Source organism: Triticum urartu, chromosome 1A (assembly GCF_056163025.1).
Source record: "Triticum urartu cultivar PI428250 chromosome 1A, HENAU_Tu73, whole genome shotgun sequence".
NCBI lineage: Eukaryota > Viridiplantae > Streptophyta > Magnoliopsida > Poales > Poaceae > Triticum > Triticum urartu.
In genome coordinates, this window is record NC_141873.1 from 177,087,388 (window position 1) to 177,109,732 (window position 22,345).

The window sequence follows — 22,345 nt, forward strand, 5'->3', positions numbered from 1 at the left end:
GGAAGAATCCGAGAACGCAGAAATAGAGAGAGACAGAGAGACCGGTCCATTCTCGGAGGGGCTCTCGCCCCTCCCTTGCCATGGAGGCCATGGAACAGAGGGGAAACCCTTCTCCCATCTAGGGAGGATGTCAAGGAAGAAGAAGAAGGAGGGGGGCTTTCTCCCCCTCGCTTCCGGTGGCACCGGAGTGCCACCGGGGGCCATCATCATCACCGCGATCTACACCAACACCTCCGCCATTTTCACCAACATCTCCATCACCTTCCCCCCTCTATCTACGTCGGTCCACTCTCCCGCAACCCGCTGTACCCTCTACTTGAACATGGTGCTTTATACTTCATATTATTATCCAATGAGGTGTTGCCATCCTATGATGTCTGAGTAGATTTTCGTTGTCCTATCGCTGGTTGATGAATTACTATGATTGATTTAATTTTCTTGTGGTTATGTTACTGTCCTTTGGTGCCCATCATATGATATCGCGCATGGATGAAACCCTAGGGTTAGTTGTATTTTGATAGGACTACGTATTGGAGGGCAAGAGTGACAGAAGCGTCAACCTAGCATAAAATTTGATGCATACATGATTGAAGGGGGGCCAATATATCTTAAGGCTATGGTTGGGTTTTTACCTTAATGAAAGTTAGTAGTTGCAGATGCTTGCTAATAGTTCCAATCATAAGTGCATAGAATTCCAAGTCAGGGATGACATGCTAGCAGTGGCCTCTCCCACATAATATTTGCTATCGGTCTAGTAAAGTAGTCAATTGCTTAGGGGCAATTTCGCAACTCCTACCAGCACATTTCCACACTCGCTATATTTACTTTATTGTTTCTTTATCTAAACAGCCCCTACTTTTTATTTACGTACTCTTTATTATCTTGCAAACCTATCCAACAACACCTACAAAGTACTTCTAGTTTCATACTTGTTCTAGGTAAAGCGAACGCCAAGCGTGCGTAGAGTTGTATCGGTGGTCGATACAACTTGAGGGAATAATTGTTCTACCTTTAGCTCCTCATTGGCTTCGACACTCCTACTTATCAAAAACTGTTGCGATCCCCTATACTTGTGGGTTATCACCTCTTTCTGCTGGCAGTGCTGTGTCCTCCTTCTGTTTTTCCAACGATCTTCTTGTGGTTCGCTGGAAACAAGAAGTTGTGGAGGACGGTGGAGCCTTGGACGAACCCATGGCCAAGTTGTTGAGTGTGGTGCGGTGTCCATCTTTCAGCGGCAGGGAACCAGATTTGAGGCGGTGAACGATGGATTAGCGGGAACAGCTCCGGTGCGGTGGATGGTTGCGACAGTGGAGTGGCAGCAGTGAGGCACAGGACGGTGTGGTCGGAGTGGTTCTGGTACGAGGCACGTCAGCGTCAGCGTCGTGGAGGCTGCTCTACCTCGGCTTCAGATGCTAAGTCCTTGAGGGCGTTGCGGTTGCGGTTTCCTTGAACGACGACGTTGGGGTACCGGCTCCGGCGTGATGGAGGAGGGTGGTGGTGGATTGGGCCCTATGGGGTGGAGGACGGAGGAGGTTGGTTTTCGCGGCTGGTGGAGAGGGCGTTTTGGCGCCCACGGAGTATGAATGGGGAAACCGAGGGAGGCAGCGAACTAAGGGGGGAAAATGTTTCGATTTGGGACGCGCTTGTTTGAAATTTGGGGAAACTTACGAACTTTGCCCTCATCTAAAATTTCGGACATATTGTGGGTTGGGGATAAGACAGTAATCTCAGGTGTCCCAAATGTGGGCGGGATAGATTTCGGCCGAGCGCATGGGTATTTAGGCGCCCACGGCGTATGAATGCTTCTCGGAGGCGGTTGAGACTGGCATCTTGGTGAAGTTACAAACCTACCCCGGTTTAGACCTTTGGACATCTGGCCGATAGGCTACACGGGCCAGAGTCAGGACAGTAATTTCCTACCACCAAACATTAGTCTCGCGCAGTTTCGGGTGACCAGAGGCCTATTTGGCGCTTTGTTCAATATCTGGGAGCAGACGCATTAACTTTTTCGGTTCTCTTGAATTCAACTTTAAGGATTTGTCGAACTTCACAAATCTTTACTCTTGAAAATCCTAAAGCTACGATTATTTTGGAATGGAGGGGTACATTTGAATATACACTGTACACGAGTATATATTAAAAAATATGCAACTTACCTCAGTTCACGCATGGTTCTGGATATAATCTCCTTGGTTGCAAAAAAAGTTAGACATGCATATGAATATATATATATAGCATGTTCAAATGCACAACAAAGATTGATGCCCCCTTTTACATCTGATTTACAAATGCGATTATCTCGGGTTCAAATAGATGAATGCACTTCCTATGAATTCGAATCTTCGAAACCCCCTTTATGTTGAATTCGACATGTATTCTATTCGTAGCTAGTCTTTTGGAATGTATCCATGCAAGTGACAAATGTATAAAGTGCTTCACACTAAAAACATGGAGTGCACTAATTAATGTTTATATATGAATTGCAAAAGCATCCATTGCCTGTATTTCAAACCGCTCTCACTCTATGGATCGATAATATGAAATAAACACATGCACATGCTAGAATTCAATAGAGTATGGGTGTCTGATAGACCGATTTTCGTCCATATGCAATTTGCAAAATTCATGATCTCTCCAAAAATAATAATGCCATTTATATTTTAATTTAATGCATAGAACCGCCTTTTACATGTAGATGCACTATGCCTCGGCCCATTCTCACAAACGCGTTATATATCTCTCTATCTACCGCATAAGTGCACACACTTTATATGCATCGGCATTTATCTTTCACACATGCTCACAATCTCTCTCAGGGTGTTGGGGAGTCTCACACACATGCTCTCTCTGTATCTCTCTCTCCCTCTCTCTCTCTCTCCGACTACTGTGTACCACTCTTTTCACTAATATCAGTTGGAAAACACTATTTCTCTCACATGCATATGTACACACGCACGGTCTCTACTAGCCCTCTATACACACATATATGTGCCTACGTGTCTCCCACATGCACATTATCTTTAGGCCTCTCTCGCACACATTGCCCCCCCCCACAGACACACCTCTCTCTTAGTAGTTGGCAGATATGATTCCATCATATCATTCAGTAGGATATCCCTGACTGTTAGGCTAGATGGTAATACGAGGCAAAGTTTTACCCTAGTTCGGACCCTTGTAGTTGAGGAAAAAGCCTACTCCTGTTACTGTATATTAGTGATAGGGGTGTGTAAAAAGTACACGTGAATACCAGGCATTGTGCGTGTGTGTATACTATCGACGAAATAGCCCCCAAGCTTATATAACATACTGGGGGCCTAGGGTTACAAATCATATATAGTCAGCTTATCACCAGTGGGGATAGAGTCCTCCGCGACTTTGGTAGCTAGCTTCATGTTGTACGCCGAGTCCTCCACATGGGTCTTCGTATAACGCGTCTCGGTCCAGCCTATGTGGCGCAGGATGGAACCGACCCATGAGTCCTCATGTTGACCCACCACAACTAGAAATGATGTGCCCACCACACCACACACGCAATCAGCCACTAAGAAAATAAGCACATACAATAGTACAATGTTATACATGAAAGCTAATTGCATGGTGCATCCAAAAATATTTGTTCTGCATTGTGAATGTTCATATATTCTCCTAAAATATTAGTCACGGGAAAGGAAAACGAAGGGCATATCTCTCATTGTCTCCACCGGACGCCCCCTCTCTCTACACCACTTTCACATATGCACACAAACTATCTCTCGGCCCTCTAAAAGTATGCATGCCCACGACACATTCACGCATGACGGTCATTGTATTTCAAGCTAAAGTACTAAACGATCACTGGACTTAATAATATGCTCATTGCGGTCACCGTATACATTTCGTGGTGATCATACGGTATCTAGCTCATGATACGTCTCCGTATTTTCTTGATGACACTGATGGACTTTGCATTTGAGGCATGCTCCGTATTTTGTTGATGAGACTTACGGTCATTGTATTTGAAGCGAAAGCACGATATGGTCACTGGACTTCAGAATAAGCTCGTCACGGTCACCACATACATTTTGTCGTGCTAACCAACATGTGGTTGGATGGTTAGGAGGATAGTGGTTCCTCGAGCCCACCAGGGTTAAAGTCCTGGTGCTCGCATTTATCCTGGGTTAATTTCAGTATTTTCCGGCGATGTGCGTTCAGTGGGAGGAGACATTCCACTCGACTACGAGGCACCTATGGCGACTTCGTAAAATCTCAAGATCATATGCTGGCTCAATCTCTCGAAGGTGCTCATAGGGGTAGGGTCTGTGTGTGCGCACTTATAGCGGTGAGTGCTTGCGCGTATATATGAGCCCTTGCGTATGTACCATGTTAAAAAATACATGTCATGATTATACGGTCACTGGCTCACCCGTACAACCCGTACAACTCTGTATTTTGTTGATGACACAAACAATTGACCAGTCAAACATTCCACATGGAACAACTAGTGTTGCACCATCGGGGCACGTAACCATGGGGCCCACCTGTCAGCCCGTATATGAAAGAAAGAAATGGTAGTTTGAGTCTGTACTGTGTTAATAAAATACATTTTAGGGTGATCATACGGTCACATGCTCACGATACAGCTCCGTAATTTATTGATGACACGATCAATTGACCAGTCAAATGGTCCACATTCAGCAGCGCACATTACCATAGGGCCCACCCTTCGGCGTGTATATGAAGGACAAAAATGGTAATAAATTCGTGGTCGGTGGGTACTCGAAGTAGTGAGACCTCAGGTTGGCAACCGCCGGCGGTGGGGGCGCGTTGATTGGGCGGTGGTGTGGGCATCGCCGGAGAAAAAGCTCGGCACGGGGGTGGGGGGGCTAAAGGGATGGCCGGTGTGGCGGTGGACTAGCGGTGGGGAGTGGTTTCGGGGCGGGTGGGACGGCATGGCGGCTCAGGTCGGCCGCGGGTGGCGGGGCTCGGCGGTTCGGCCAGTGGTGGCTGGCGGCTCAGGGGGATGGAGTTTGATGATAAACTGCAGGCCCTTGATTTCGTATCCAACGGCTGGAAAATCTAGTGACGAGAGATGAATAAGTCAGTCGACTGACGTGTAGCCTCACCCCACACGTACACAAGCAGGCACGCAAGACACGCATGCATGTAGGCGTGCAACACTGACACGTACACATAACGAACACACGCACGCATGGAGGCGTGCAACACTTACACGTACACATGCACTCACGAACACACTCACGTACGCACACATGCATGCAACACTGAAACGTACCCTTGCACGCACGCAACACTCACACGCCTGCATGCACACAGCACACGACGCAAGACACACGCTCAACCTATACATGCATGCACCCTTTGTTAAGGACATGGATTGTTATGGGTATTGATCAATCTTATCTGTGATAAGCAGAACATTGATGTTTTTGATGTTTTTAGCGGTGTTTATGAATCACAACGTATCGAACGGGCTATCGACGTAGTAGGCTTATCTACATGAAAAGGATGACATCACACTCAATGAACAATCATCGGTTTATGAAATGCCCGCTTCTGACCGCCCTGGCCACCAAAGGTTCCTCTGATGTGTGCTGCCTGCGTTGGGTCACTGACATGCAGGCCATGTACCCAAAGAGCCCACACGTCAGTGGAAGAACGGCGTGGTGTCCTACGTCAGAGTCGAGGGCGCCACTCGCTGCACGCCCGGCTGAACACGCCTCCTTGCCGCATTCACACGACTCCATGAAACCCGCCCGTGTGGAAGCCGAGAAACGCACTGTGGACACACGTCCATTCATGACCGGGTCGACATTAAACGCTACACCGGCCGAGCTCCTCTCGTCCGCCATCTATTTAATCTCCTATTTAAATGAGTCCAAATGTCGGCCAAGAATCGCACACCTCCGCCGCTCCCCCATCTCCTCCTTCACCATTTTGTCCACTCTTACAATGGCTTACGAAGAGTAGTTATTCCGCACAAGCCATTTGTCTAGGTTTGTATCTCTCACACATACCCACGTAGGTGGGGACGTGCACGAAGAGAAGAGGTGCACGCACGACGCACGTACTCCTGTCTCTTTCCCAACCACACCCGCGCGGGTACACGGTGGAGCACATTTCTGTACAAAAAGGCCGCCCACGTGGTAATTTGACCGTGTACTGGTTGTCCACTTGGTGGAGGGAGGATCGTCTACCATGGGTGAACAAACAAATTGCGACTTGACACGTTGTTAAAAAAGAGGCAAACCATGTGGGGCCTACCTTAGAGGAAAGGCTCTATACACTGGAGTACTTTTGATGTGTCTCGTCAACTCGCAGAACGAGGAGAGCTTGCTTAGTATGCCATCTCCGCCGCCCACGAGCGCGGTGGCTCGCACGATGAGGTGAAGCTTGCTTAATACTAGTAGTACTATAAGCCTTACATCCGCTCCCTCGCCCACTCGCGGTGGCTCGCAGGACAAGGAGAAAATTTTACTACTCCCTCCGTTTACTCCTCGTCCCTACTACCTTGGTTGGAGAGATTATCATATTGTTTGGAATATATATGTCTTTAGTACTCTCTCCATTTACTTATACAAGGCCACTATAGAAAAATACATTTTGCATCTATACAAGGCCACAAATAGTAATCGAGGCAAAAGTTACTACTCCCTCCTTTCCAGTTTATGTCTCAATTTCAAAATCTCTCAAACCAAGGTAGACGGTGAGTGGTCGAATTAGTTTCATACTCCTAGTTTGCACAAGTTATTAGTACACTCGTTTTCTGAAGAAGTTATGTTTACCGAGGCATTAATTAGAAGAATGCATGAATGACCACTAAATTTCCATGAACTTCTACATGCATTGGTGAGTTCTCTCTTGACACTGCTTGCATCGAGTGATGTAACGCAGCTCAAAATCCAACATGTGATGGTACTACTACTAGTAGAATTGAGACTTATAAAACGGAAAAATGAATGTTTTTTAGATGCGCCCCATAAACCCTAGTGGGTACGTACTTCGTAAGATCAGATTTTCCCAAAACTAAGTCTCTCAACCTTTATTTGCTTGTTTACCTTCCTGCCTCCTTGCCTCGAATAGACTATGCCAAACTCACCTACCTGCCGCGCGGGAAAATACCCGCCCTCGCCTTTTTTAGTCCAAGTTTGTATCAATGGATCGCGCGAAGGAGTAGAAACCCAAGCCGTGTCTTGTACTCCACCGTCGACGCTCGCTTTCATGAATTTTGTAATCCCTATCACCGACATGTGGGACATATAGCAACCGGGTCGATGTGTCAAGCACCAAATAACAGTGCAGAACAACAGGGGGGACGCACCCAGTCATACCGCCCTAGTAGTAGTAGTAGTAGTAGTAGTAGTAGTAGTAGTAGTAATGAGCAATGAGACGTCAAATCACAATGCCGCACCTTCCTAGACGAACGAAGCAACCATTATTTCACACTTTGGTTCGCCATCATCTCAAACCATGTATTACTGCTTCTGCCTCAAGAGGGACACGCGCATCGCCTTGGTACATCATGACACGTGGGACCGCATGACAGGCCATGCTCCCCTGCCGATCGCTTGGTAAATGCACCTCATTTTTACTACCATACTTCCTCCGTATTGGTTTACATGGCATGCATGTTGTTCTAGGTTGAGAATTTAACTATGTGATGAACAGTATATGTTTAGAAACTACATCCGCTTAATAATCCAATGATATACTTTTTGTGACATAGTAACTCATATTTAGTTAGTCAAATGGATGACCTAGAACTACGTGCATGCCCTATAAACCGAGACGCCTAAAAAAACGAGATAGAAAGGGTAGTTCAACATGTATCTTTTTAGATCAATATAGTCGGGATTCACCAAGGAGCAAAACCAAGTGGTAGGCTGCACCTGTCATGTTGGCGTAGCAACTCAAGCAGGGTCAGTCCACACACGAAATGGCGACACACTTAACAGGACCCCTTTGGCCGACATGTGGCTCATCCACCGTCTTCTTCCACGTGCGATGCACCAAATTACAGTTCAGAGCAGCGCTTGGAATGGGAGGCTATAACACCCTCGATGCGACTATATCTCCCACGTGTCGAGGCACGACTTAGAGGCATAATCGCATTGAAGGCATATGTCGCAAGTTAGGCAATCTTCACAACATCCCATGTAATATGATAATAAAAGGGGAGATAACATAGTTGGCTTACACTCGCCATGTCAATCAAGTACATAAACAACATTACATCAACCAAACACTCATGGCCCGACTACGGCGCCAAAATAAAAGAGAACCCAACATGCGACACGGTCCCGATCACCCCCAACTGGGCACCACTTCTGATCATCAGGAAAGGAAACATAGTAACGTTGAGAGTCCTCGTCGAACTCCCACTTGAGCTCGAGCGCGTCACCTGGAGCGGAATCATCAGGCCCTGCATCTGGTGTAATAGTAATCTGTGAGCCACAGGGACTCAGCAATCTCGCACCCTCGCGATCAAGACTATTTAAGCTTATAGGTAAGGCATGGTAAATATATGTGCAGCTGCAGCAAGCGACTAGCAAGTATGGTGGCTATCCTATTCGCAAAGGAGAGTGAGAAGAGGAGGCAAAGCGCGAGAGGGAAACTAGAGAGCAACCTGCACAAACACTACTCCAACACCGTGTCCACTTCCCGGACTCCGCCGAGAAGAGGCCATCACGGTAACACACTCAGTTGATTCATTTTAATTAAGTTAAGGTTCAAGTTATCTACAACCGGACATTAACAAATTTCCATCTGCCCATAACCGCGGGCACGGCTTTCGAAAGTTCAAATCCCTGCAGGGGAGTCCCAACTTAGCCCATGACAAGCTCTCACGGTCAATGAAGGAATAGACCTCCTCCCAAGACGTTCCGATCAGGCTCGGTATCTCGGTTCTTCAAGACACTTCGACAGGTTAAAACAAGACCAGCAACACCGCCCGAATGTGCCGACAAATCCCGATAGGAGCTGCACATATCTATTTCTCAGGTCACACTCAGATAGGTCAAGCTACGAGTAAAACCAACCCTCGAGTTTCCCCGAGGTGGCCCCGCAGGCTGCCTGGTTCGGACCAACACTCAGAGGAGCACTGGCCCGGGGGGGTTTAAACAAGGTGACCCTCGGGCTCCGGAAACCCAAGGGAAAAAGAGGCTAGGTGGCAAATGGTAAAACCAAGGTTGGGCATTGCTGGAAAAGCTTTAATCAAGGCGAGCTATCAAGGGGTTCCCATCATAACCCAACCGCATAAGGAACGCAAAATCCGGGAACATAACACTGATATGACGGAAACTAGGGCGGCAAGAGTGGAACAAAACACTAGGCGAGAGGCCGAGCCTTCCACCCTTTACCAAGTATATAGATGCATTAATTAAATAAGATATATAGTGATATCCCAAGAAGTAAATAAATGTTCCAACAAGGAACGGCCTCCAATCTTCACCTGTAACTAGCAACGCTATAAGAGGGGCTGAGCAAAGCGGTAACATAGCCAATCAACGGTTTGCTAGGACATGGTGGGTTAGAGGTTTGACATGGAAATTTTGGAGGCTTGAAAGCAAATGGTAGGCATCGTAGCATTGGCATAGCAAAAGAGAGAGCAAACTAGCATAGCAAAGATAGTAGTGATTTCGAGGGTATGATCATCTTGCCTGCACAGTTGTCAGAGTTGACTGGATCCTCGGAAGCAAACTCAACGGGCTCCTCGTTAAAGAACTCGTTTCCCGGATCTACCCAAACAAGACAAACAAGAAACAAGGACACAAATCAACCACGTGCAACTCAAACAACATGATGCAAAGATGGTATGCTATGCGGGATGCGATGCGGGATGCATATGCAAGATTTGACAAGGGATGCATGACCCTGGACTCAACTTGTGAATCCAAGTGTTCCACTGGAAAGATGAGATGAAATCGCTTGAAAACGATATAAAGAACGCCGGAATCGGAGTTACGGTTTGGAAATGGCAAGCAATTCAAATATGACACCGGTCTGCGATTTACAGCAAGTAGCCATCTAAATGCAAGGAGATGAACATTCTACAGCACCCCAACATGACAACAAAATACATGGTAGGGATGCATTCAAGATGCTTAAAAAAAGCCTAGCACTGAGCTACGGCCAATTCATCAATTAACAGCTTCAAACAAGCATGGCAAAAATGCATATGCCAAACAGATCTCAGACTCAGTGAAATTAACACTTGTCTGGAATTTCTGATCAGGTAGCACTCTTCGGAGCAACAAAACTACATTCTACGGGACCTGAACATGGCAAAGTAAAGCATGGCATGGAGCTACTCAAAGAGCTTAACAAAAGTCGCTTAGTGACCTTGAGCCAAAAGGGATCAGAAAATACAATTGCAAGCATGTGAACATGGCAAAAACATAATCAGTTTTCGGACTTAGAGAAAACTGGCACATGCTGAAATATATCTCAAGTAGGCATGTTTACGAGCTCGATGCCCTCACTACGGAGAAATTCATGATAAGCTAAGCATACACCCATCAAGAATACACAAAATTCAAGCTAGACATGGCAAGAACAATAACATAGCATGCACGGATCAACTACAACATCATCGGCAAAATTGCAAACAAGTTGACAATCTGCCCAGATTCACAAAGTAGCAAAAGTAGAGCTCGATTGACTCAAGCTAGGTTACTCCATAATTTCAAAAAAATACATGGATGGATAGAGCACTACAAGATTAACAAAACATCCTTACTGATCATCCTCAAAAGAGGCACGGATCATTAGGAAACAACATGAACATATGGCAACATGAGATAAACAGCTCAAGGACTTGGTGGAATTGCTAAGTCCCTGAAATTAGAATTACCAAGTGCACCACTTTGCAAGCTTGTGCTATTCACCACACACATCAAAAAAAATACATGGTTTGCACCTCTGGAAAGATGACAAAGCCCTTAACAAAACATATGTAGTACTCATGGGCATATCATGCACACAATAATCATGGCAAAAATGACAAATATCTAAATGGACTAGCAGATCTGACAATTATCTCAAGTAGCCCTCTTCTAACAGCATTTCGGGCATCAAGATGAACTCAAATGAAAATGATGCAATGGAATGAAATGATGTACTCTCTGAGATGAACATTTTGATATGCTATATGTCCAAATCGGAGATACGGATGCAAAGTTAGGGCAGGTCAAAGTATGCAACATGAATCTGAGAGAGGGGGAGAAAGTCCACCCTCGGGTTAGGGTTTCAGATCGGATCTGGATCGGGGGCACGCGGATCGAGGTGGCCGGACTCTCGCCGGAGTCGGCGCTGGAGTTCGCGGGGAGGCGGCTGCCGAAGCTCACCGGAGGAGCGGAGGGCGGCGGGGTCGCCGGAGCTCGGTCGCCCGCGCGTGGCTGCGCCGGCCAGCGGGAGTGGCGCGGCGGGGCCCGGCCGGAGCTCAGGCGCCGAGCCTCGCCGGAAAGGGCGGCGCGGCAGAGGAGCAAACCGCGGGGCGGCGGCGCGAGGTAGGAGAAGCAGCGACGGCGGGGCGCGGTAGGCGGCGGCGAGCGGCCGCGGGGGCCGGCCTTGGGCTTCGCGGGCCTCCGCGGTGCGAGGAGGCGGAGGGCCACGTGGCGGCGGGTGATTGGGCGGCGGTGGCAGCGCGGACGCGTCCGGGCCGGACGGATAATGTCTAGCGCGGCGCGAGGGGTGGATCTAGGGTTTTTTTTGGGGGGGAAGGAGAAGGAGATTTTCGGGGGTGTCTATTTATAGGCATAGAGGGAGCTAGGAGAGTCCAAATGAGGTGCGGTTTTCGGCCACGCGATCGTGATCGAACGCTCTAGATGATGGAGAGGGTTTTGGTGGGTTTTGGGCCAAATTGGAGGGGTGTTGGGCTGCAACACACACGAGGCCTTTTCGGTCCCTCGGTTAACCGTTGGAGTACCAAACGAAGTCCAAATGGTACGAAACTTGACAGGCGGTCTACCGGTAGTAAACCAAGGCCGCTTGGCAAGTCTCGGCCCAATCCGGAAATGTTTAATCCCCACACACGAAAGAAAGGTAGAAATGACCACCGGAGGAGAACGAAGCGCCGGAATGCAAAACGGACAACAAGGAAAATGCTCGAATGCATGAGACGAACACGTATGCAAATGCAATGCACATGATGACATGATATGAGATGCATGACAACAACAACAATGCACAGAGACAAAGATCCGAACCCGAGAAAATAAAATAACTTAACGCCGGAAACGGCAAGAGTTGGAGTACAAATTGGGAAAGTCACATCCGGGGTGTTACAACACTCTACCACTACGAAAGGATCTCGTCCCGAGATCTAGGACTGAAAGAACGCCGGGTACTCAGAACGGTGGTGATCCTCGCGTTCCCAGGTAGCTTCACAGTCGGAATGGTGTGACCACTTGACTTTGAGAAATTTGATTGACTTGTTGCGACTCTTGCGTTCAGTCTCTTCGAGAATAGCAACTTGGTGCTCACGATAAGAGAGATCTTCTTGGAGCTCAATGTCCTGGAAGTTGACGGTGCGGTCAGGAGTCTTGAAGCACTTTCGAAGCTGAGAGACATGGAACATGTCATGAACATTTGCAAAGTTTGAAAGGTCCCACGTATCTCGGGGCAAGCTTCCCTTTGATACCGAAGCGACGAGTACCTTTCATAGGAGAGACGCGGAGGTAAGCATGATCTCCGATCTTGAAAGCCAAATCACGGTGCTTACTATCATAGTAGCTCTTCTGGTGGGATTGGGCTGCTTTGAGGTTTTCACGAATGACTTTGCACATTTCCTCTGCCTTTGTGATTAAGTCATTACCCAAAAGCTGACGTTCACCGGTTTCAGACCAGTTGAGAGGGGTACGTCACTTCCTGCCATACATAATTTCAAATGGGGCCTTGCCCGAACTTGCTTGAAAACTGTTGTTGTAGGAGAATTCAGCATAAGGAAGACAATCCTCCCACTTCATGCCGAAGGAGATCACACAAGCCCTTAGCATATCGTCAAGAATCTGGTTGACACGCTCGACTTGACCGCTAGTTTGAGGATGGAAAGTTGTGCTGAAGCAGATGTTGGTGCCCATGGCCTTCTGAAAAGAATCCCAAAACTTGCATGTAAAAATGCTGCCACGGTCTGAAGAGATCACCTGTGGAATACCCTGCAGAGAGACAATATGAGAGGTATAGAGTTCCGCCAATTGAGCTGCAGTGATTGACTCTTTGATAGGCAGAAAATGAGCCACTTTAGTGAGTTTGTCGATGACAACGAATATAGCATCATGGCCACGCTTGGACTTTGGAAACCCAGTCACGAAGTCCATTTCAATGTGTTCAAACTTCCATTCTAGAATGGCAAGAGGTTGGAGGAGACATGCTGGCCTTTGGTGTTCTGCCTTCACGCTTCTGCAGACATCACACTCATTCACGAATTGAGCAATCTCACGCTTCATTCGAGTCCACCAATAAGCCTGCTTGAGGTCCTGAGATGGAGAGGAGAGAATTGTGAGCCTCGTTCATGATCACTTTACGGAGGTCACCTTTGGGAACAACAATACGATCCTCGAAGAAGAGAGTGTCCTTGTCATCAAGGCGGTAGCACTTGTACTTGGGTTGACTCTTGGCAATCCCAATCTTCACCTTTTTCACCATAGCACCAAGAAGCTAGGCTTGGCGAATCTGGTCTTCCAAGGTAGGAGAGACTTGAAGGTTGGCGAGGAAACCTTGAGGAACAACTTGCAGATTAAGTTTGTGGAAAGCTTCACAAAGCTCGGGTTGATAAGGCTTGAGAATCAGACTGTTGCAGTAAGCTTTCCTGCTCAATGCGTCAGCAATCACATTGGCCTTGCCTGGAGTATATTCGATACTCGGATTATACTCTTGAATCATTTCGACCCATCGAGTTTGCGTGAGGTTGAGATTAGGCTGAGTGAAGATGTACTTGAGACTCTTGTGATCAGTGAAAATGTCCACTTTTCTTCCCAATAAGAGATGTCTGCAAGTCAAAAGAGCATGCACAACTGCCGCCAACTCGAGATCATGAGTGGGGTAGTTCTTCTCATTAGGCTTCAACTGGCGTGAGGTATAAGCAACAACTTTCTTCTCTTGCATCAATACTACGCCAAGACCTTGGAGAGAGGCATCACAAAAGACCTCGTATGGCTTGGATTCATCAGGCGGGGTCAGAACTGGTGCAGTGATCAATTTCTCTTTCAAAGTGTTGAAAGCAATGTCACACTCCGGACACCAAATGTACTTGACGTGCTTCTGGAGAAGATTTGAGAGAGGCTTCGCGATCTTAGAAAAGTTTTCAACGAATCTTCGGCAATAGCTTGCGAGACCGAGGAAGCTACGGAGTTGCTTCACGTTCTGAGGAGGTTCCCAATTCATAATTGCATACACCTTCTCAGGATTCACGGCAATGCCCTTGGAAGAGATGATATGACCAAGATAAAGAACCTCATCGAGCCAAAATTCTCACTTGGAGAACTTGGCATAAAACTGATGTTCCCTGAGCTTATCAAGCACCAGACGCAAGTGCTTGGCATGACCTTCCTTTTTCTTGGAGAAAACCAGAATGTCGTCGAGATAGACCAAAACGAAGTCATTGGTGTAGGCGTTGAAGATGAAGTTCATCATGCGAGAGAACGTCGGAGGAGCGTTGACGAGACCAAAAGACATGACAGTGTATTCATATGAACCATAGCTTGTCCTGAAAGCCGTCTTGGGAATATCTTGCTCACGGATTCGAATCTGATGATAACCCATACGGAGATCAAGCTTGGAGAATACTGGGGCACCTTTGAGTTGTTCGAACAGCTCATTGATGTTGGGAAGTGGGTATTTATTCTTGATGGTTTTCTTGTTCAATGGACAGTAATCAACACAAAGTCGGTCTGTTCCATCCTTCTTCTTCACAAAAAGAACACGACAACCCCACGGAGAAGAACTAGGCCGGATGAGACCCATTCTCTCTTGAATATCGAGTTGCGTCTTCAACTCCTTCAACTCTTCAGGTCCGAGCTTGTAAGGACGCTTGCACACAGGTTCCGTGCCAGGCTCAAGATCAATAACGAATTCAACTAGCCGGTGCGGAGGCATTCCTGGAAGCTCTTCTGGAAAGATGTCTTGATATTCACAAACGACTGGAATCTGCGAGATAGCATCTAGTTCACCCTTCTCATTGAGAGAAAATAGACGGATGGTATCATCACGAGCGGCAAAGACAATTACATCCTCAGACGAATGAGTCAATTGAATCTGCCTGGCTGCACAATCAAGCTGAGCCTTGTGCTTAGAAAGCCAATCCATTCCGAGAATAAGATCAATATCTGAGTTGCCAAGAACCATTGGGGAAGAAAGAAACTTGTAATCGCCCAAGGTGATAGTAACATCCGGCACCTCCAGACTTGCACTCAAACGTTTGCCAGGAGAAACGATATCCATTTGTTTACCCAAATGAGAAGAAACAAACTCATGCTTGGTAAAAAATGGCTTTGACATGAAACAATGCGATGCACCAGTATCAAAAAGAACTCTTGAAGGAATATCATTAACAGGGAGGTTACCCATGATGACATCTGATGAATCCTCTACCTGAGCTGCATTCACCATATTGACCTTGGCGTGCTTGGGGTTATGCTTGACCACGGCTGTACTTGCAGATCTAACAGGAGGAGGAGGAGGAAGACGCCTCTGGTTGAAACACTTGTTGGCATAGTGATCCTTCTGTTGGCACTTGTTGCACGTGACCTCTGAAAGCGGACGGTGGTACAGAGCACTCGATCTTGGAGCTTGAGACAAAGTCTTGTTCTGAAAGCCAGGGTTGGGTGGGTGGGAAGATCCACTGCCACCTTTGCTCTTCTGCTGATACGGCTGACGGAACAGAGGAGGAGGAAGCCAATACTTCTGCTGCTTGGCCACTTGAGTGGAGGAGAGTAACATCTCTGACTCGCTTCTTGGAAGCATCACACCTCAATTGAGCAGCCTTTTGCTTCAATGCCATGTTGTAGAACTCATCGTACCTCAAGGGCTCCAAGAGGACAAGAGCTAGCTTAATTTCTTCTCTGAGAGCACCCCTGAACTGGTATAACATGCTCTTCTCATCAGGGACGACCTGCTTAGCAAAGCGGGCGAGCTTCTGAAACAACTTGTCGTAGTCATAGACAGACAAAGAGCCTTGCTTCAGGTTGCGGAATTCCTCACGCTTGCTTTCAACCACGCTTTGGGGAATATGATGAGCTCAGAAATCTTGACGGAATTCATCCCAAGTGATCACACGTCCACCTCTGGAATCCTTGTACTGCTGGAACCATTCTGCAGCTTGATCTTTGAGTTGGAAGGAAGCGAACTTGACAAAGTCCTCAGGCCTGACGTTGCTGCACTCGAAATGCTTGCACAGATCCACAAGCCAATCGTCAGCATCGGTTGCCTCAACACAATTGCTGAAAGTCTTTGGCCCATTAGCAAGGATCTGGTTGAGTGTAGCATAGTGATTCTGATTGTTGCCTTGGTTCCCTTGGTTGCCTTGATTGCGCTCTTGAAGAATTTGCATGATCAACTGTGTGTTTGCATTGGTTGCGGCCATCACAGCTTGCCATGCCTCCGGAGGAGGTGGAGGTGGTGGCGGATCAGGATTCGGAGTCGTGCGCGTTGGAGGAGCCATCCTGAAGAGGTTGACATCCATTAGCACATTGATAGACAAATATTGAAGCTGAATCCAACGGAATGAAAATTGCAACGTATAGTCTTCACATCCGAAAAAAATGAACAAATGCATTCCTCTTGAAATGGTCACATATCCATAAATTGAGAAGCCACTTAGAATTTAGGTAGAGAAATAAATCAACAAGGTACGGATGAAGAACGAATAATCGGTAAGAAATCCCAATCTCAAACCAATATCCGTGGAAGAAGAACTAGAGCTACTAGAATTCCCACCTATGAAACTCCCGAACCTTTTCGGTTATGCAATCAGGTGTTGGGGATACAGGGGAAGCATAATATCTCACCCAATTCTAGCAAATCCTACATCCAGCTGTATCCATCCTTCAACACATAACCGAGAAAAACTTCGGAAACCATCTACCTCAACCTTCAAAAAGCATCCATTATACAAGTTATGGCGATACTCCCGAACTCCCGCCCCAGTACTGGGTGGCGTCGAGGTTATCTCACCAACGAACTGCATAAAAGAGATTTTCGATGTCGGCGTGCGAAAACTCAGGTATTCCAGAACCACAATGATAAAATTATGACGACAACACCTCAGAGCTCAACTCCCCGGGACACTTCCACAAAACCCCTGACAGGAGGCACCAAGACAATGTTCTCATCATAAAACCATCAGAACGATTCCAAGATACCCGCGTTATCCTAAAATTTTTTTTAGAGAAATTTGAGAAGAGAAGAGTCAAAACTCTACGTTTGGATGCCTTACCAGAGTGATGAGGAGACTGGGAAGTAAAAAGAATTCCTAAACTCTTCGATATATAATTCCTAAATGACTCAAAACATTTTTCTAGACACAACTCGGCTGCTACAAATGATAAAGCAAGGGGGCTCCTAAGGTCGGGGAAGGCTCTGGTTACCAACTTGTAACACCCTCGATGCGACTATATCTCCCACGTGTCGAGGAACGACTTAGAGGCATAATCGCATTGAAGGCATATGTCGCAAGTTAGGCAATTTTCACAACATCCCATGTAATATGATAATAAAAGGGGATATAACATAGTTGGCTTACACTCGCCACGTCAATCAAGTACATAAACAACATTACATCAACCAAACACTCATGGCCCGACTACGGCGCCAAAATAAAAGAGAACCCAACATGCGACACGGTCCCGATCACCCCCAACTGGGCACCACTTCTGATCATCAGGAAAGGAAACATAGTAACGTTGAGAGTCCTCGTCGAACTCCCACTTGAGCTCGAGCGCGTCACCTAGAGCGGAATCATCAGGCCCTGCATCTGGTGTAATAGTAATCTGTGAGCCACAGGGACTCAGCAATCTCGCACCCTCGCGATCAAGACTATTTAAGCTTATAGGTAAGGCATGGTAAATATATGTGCAGCTGCAGCAAGCGACTAGCAAGTATGGTGGCTATCCTGTTCGCGAAGGAGAGCGAGAAGAGGAGGCAAAGCGCGAGCGAGAAACTAGAGAGCAACCTGCGCAAACATTACTCCAACACCGTGTCATCTTCCTGGACTCCGCCGAGAAGAGGCCATCACGGTAACACACTCAGTTGATTCATTTTAATTAAGTTAAGGTTCAAGTTATCTACAACCGGAAATTAAAAAAATTCCCATCTGCGCATAACCGCGGGCACGGCTTTCGAAAGTTCAAATCCCTGTAGGGGAGACCCAACTTAGCCCATGACAAGCTCTCACGGTCAACGAAGGAATAGACCTCCTCCCAAGACGTTCCCATCAGGCTCGGTATCTCGGTTCTTCAAGACACTTCGACAGGTTAAAACAAGACCAGCAACACCGCCCGAATGTGCCGACAAATCCCGATAGGAGCTGCACATATCTCTTTCTCAGGGCACACTCAGATAGGTCAATCTACGAGTAAAACCAACCCTCGGGTTTCCCCGAGGTGGCCCCGCAGGCTGCCTGGTTCGGACCAACACTTAGGGAGCACTGGCCCGGGGGGGGGGGGGGTTTAAACAAGATGACCCTCGGGCTCCAGAAACCCAAGGGAAAAAGAGGCTAGGTGGCAAATGGTAAAACCAAGGTTGGGCATTGCTGGAAAAGATTTAATCAAGGCAAACTATCAAGGGGTTCCCATTATAACCCAACCGCGTAAGGAACGCAAAATCCGGGAACATAACACTGATATGACGGAAACTAGGGCGGCAAGAGTGGAACAAAACACTAGGCGAGAGGCCGAGCCTTCCATCCTTTACCAAGTATATAGATGCATTAATTAAATAAGATATATAGTGATATCCCAACAAGTAAATAAATGTTCCTACAAGGAACGGCCTCCAATCTTCACCTGCAACTAGCAACGCTATAAGAGGGGCTGAGCAAAGCAGTAACATAGCCAATCAACGGTTTGCTAGGACATGGTGGGTTAGAGGTTTGACATGGCAATTTGGGAGGATTGAAAGCAAATGGTAGGCATCGTAGCATTGGCATAGCAAAAGAGCGAGCAAACTAGCATAGCAAAGATAGTAGTGATTTCGAGGATATGATCATCTTGCCTGCACAGTTGTCAGAGTTGACTGGATCCTCGAAAGCAAACTCAACGGGCTCCTCGTTAAAGAACTTGTTTCCCGGATCTACCCAAACAAGACAAACAAGAAACAAGGACACAAATCAACCACGTGCAACTCAAACAACATGATGCAAAGATGGTATGCTATGCGGGATGCGATGCGGGATGCATATGCAAGATTTGACAAGGGATGCATGACCCTGGACTCAACTTGTGAATCCAAGTGTGCCACTGGAAAGATGAGATGAAATCTCTTGAAAACGATATAAAGAACGCCGGAATCGGAGTTACGGTTTGGAAATGGCAAGCAATTCAAATATGACACCGGTCTGCGATTTACAGCAAGTAGCCATCTAAATGCAATGAGATGAACATTCTACAGCACCCCAACATGACAACAAAATACATGGTAGGGATGCATTCAAGATGCTTAAAAAAAGCCTAGCACTGAGCTACGGCCAATTCATCAATTAACAGCTTCAAACAAGCATGGCAAAAATGCATATGCCAAACAGATCTCAGACTCAGTGAAATTAACACTTGTCTGGAATTTCTGATCAGGTAGCACTCTTCGGAGCAACAAAACTACATTCTACGGGACCTGAACATGGCAAAGTAAAGCATGGCATGGAGCTACTCAAAGAGCTTAACAAAATTCGCTTAGTGACCTTGAGCCAAAAGGGATCAGAAAATACAATTGCAAGCATGTGAACATGGCAAAAACATAATCAGTTTTCGGACTTAGAGAAAACTGGCACATGCTGAAATATATCTCAAGTAGGCATGTTTACGAGCTCGATGCCCTCACTACGGAGCAATTCATGATAAGCTAAGCATACACCCATCAAGAATACACAAAATTCAAGCTAGACATGGCAAGAACAATAACATAGCATGCACGGATCAACTACAACATCATCGGCAAAATTGCAAACAAGTTGACAATCTACCCAGATTCACAAAGTAGCAAAAGTAGAGCTCGATTGACTCAAGCTAGGGTGCTCCATAATTGCAAACAAAGACATGGATGGATAGATCACTACAAGATTAACAAAACATTCTTACTGATCATCCTCAAAAGAGGCACGGATCACTAGGAAACAACATGAACATATGGCAACATGAGATAAACAGCTCAAGGACTTGGTGGAATTGCTAAGTCCCTGAAATCAGAATTACCAAGTGCACCACTTTGCAAGCTTGTGCTAGTCACCACACATATCACAAAAATACATGGGTTGCACCTCTGGAAAGATGACAGAGCCCTTAACAAAACATATGTAGTACTCATGGGAATATCATGCACACAATAATCATGGCAAAAATGACAAATATCTAAATGGAGTAGCAGATCTGACAATTATCTCAAGTAGCCCTCTTCTAACAGAATTTCGGGCATCAAGATGAACTCAAATGAAAATGATGCAATGGAATGAAATGATGCACTCTCTGAGGTGAACATTTTGATATGCTATATGCCCAAATCGGAGCTACGGATGCAAAGTTACGACAGGCCAAAGTATGCAACATGAATCTGAGAGAGGGGGAGAAAGTCAACCCTCGGGTTAGGGTTTCAGATCGGATCTGGATCGGGGGCATGTGGATCGAGGTGGCCGGACTCTCGCTGGAGTCGGCGCCGGAGTTCGCGGGGAGGCGGCTGTCGGAGCTCACCTGAGGAGCGGAGGGCGGCGGGGTCGCCGGAGCTCGGTCGCCCGCGCGTGGCTGCGCCGGCCAGCGGGAGCGGCGCGGCGGGGCCCGGCCGGAGCTCGGGCACTGAGCTTCGCCGGAAAGGGCGGCGCGGAGGAGGAGCAAACCGCGGGGCGGCGGCGCGTGGTAGGAGAAGCAGCGACGGTGGGGCGCGGTAGGCGCCGGGGGGCGGCCTTGGGCTTCGCGGGCCTCCGCGGTGGGAGGAGGCAGAGGGCCACGTGGCGGCGGGTGATTGGGCAGCGGTGGTGACGCGGACGCGTCCGGCCCAGACGGACAATGTCCGCCGCGGCGCGAGGGGGTGGATCTAGGGTTTTTTTTGGGGGGAAGGAGAAGGAGATTTTCGGGGGTGCCTATTTACAGGCATCAAGGGAGCTAGGAGAGTCCAAATGAGGTGCGGTTTTCGGCAACGCGATCGTGATCGAACGCTCTAGATGATGGAGAGGGTTTAGGTGGGTTTTGGGCCAAATTGGAGGGGTGTTGGGCTGCAATACACACGAGGCCTTTTTGGTCCCTCGGTTAACCGTTGGAGTACCAAACGAAGTCCAAATGGTACGAAACTTGACAGGCGGTTTACCGGTAGTAAACCAAGGCCGCTTGGCAAGTCCCGGTCCAATCCGGAAATTTTTAATCCCCACACACGAAAGAAAGGTAGAAATGACCACGGGAGGAGAACGAAGCGCCGGAATGCAAAACGGACAACGGGGAAAATGCTCGAATGCATGAGACGAACACGTATGCAAATGCAATGCACATGATGACATGATATGAGATGCATGACAACGACAACAACACACGGAGACAAAGACCCGAACCCGAGAAAATAAAATAACTTAGCGCCAGAAACGGCAAGAGAAAATATGTGTGGGCCGCTTGGTTTTAGGGGAACGAGGCAGCATTTTGGGCACGGGGACCAGTGGAGATATAGTACGTACAAAAATTGTGGACGTAGGTTCGAACGAAAGGAAATGATGCATGGGCCCTGCATTTTGATATACCTGGGGCCGCGTGAAATTTTCTACTCTACTCAAAACTAGTAAGGTACACATGCATTGAACGCATGAGATTTCGAAACCAAATTATGAATAAATACACACTATAGCATGTAAAGCTTTGAGTCATATATGGATGATGTAGATGTTCGTCTAATTCTTATAGTTCATCTCATTCAAAATCAATTAGTTTTACAAAAATGTTAAGATTCATGGGGTTGTGCATTGTAAAGAACAATGTAAAAAACAAATAATGGCAATTCGTTTAGAAAAAAATCAATTATGATACGGAAGATTCTAGAACAAAGGAGAAGTGCTTCTGTTTTGAGGTTTGTGCATTATGCTTAAGTTCAACCATGGAGTCTTCTAAATTGTACATGTGGCAGATCTGGTGGAATGTTGATCATATCCAACGGCCAGTAGTACTCGGAT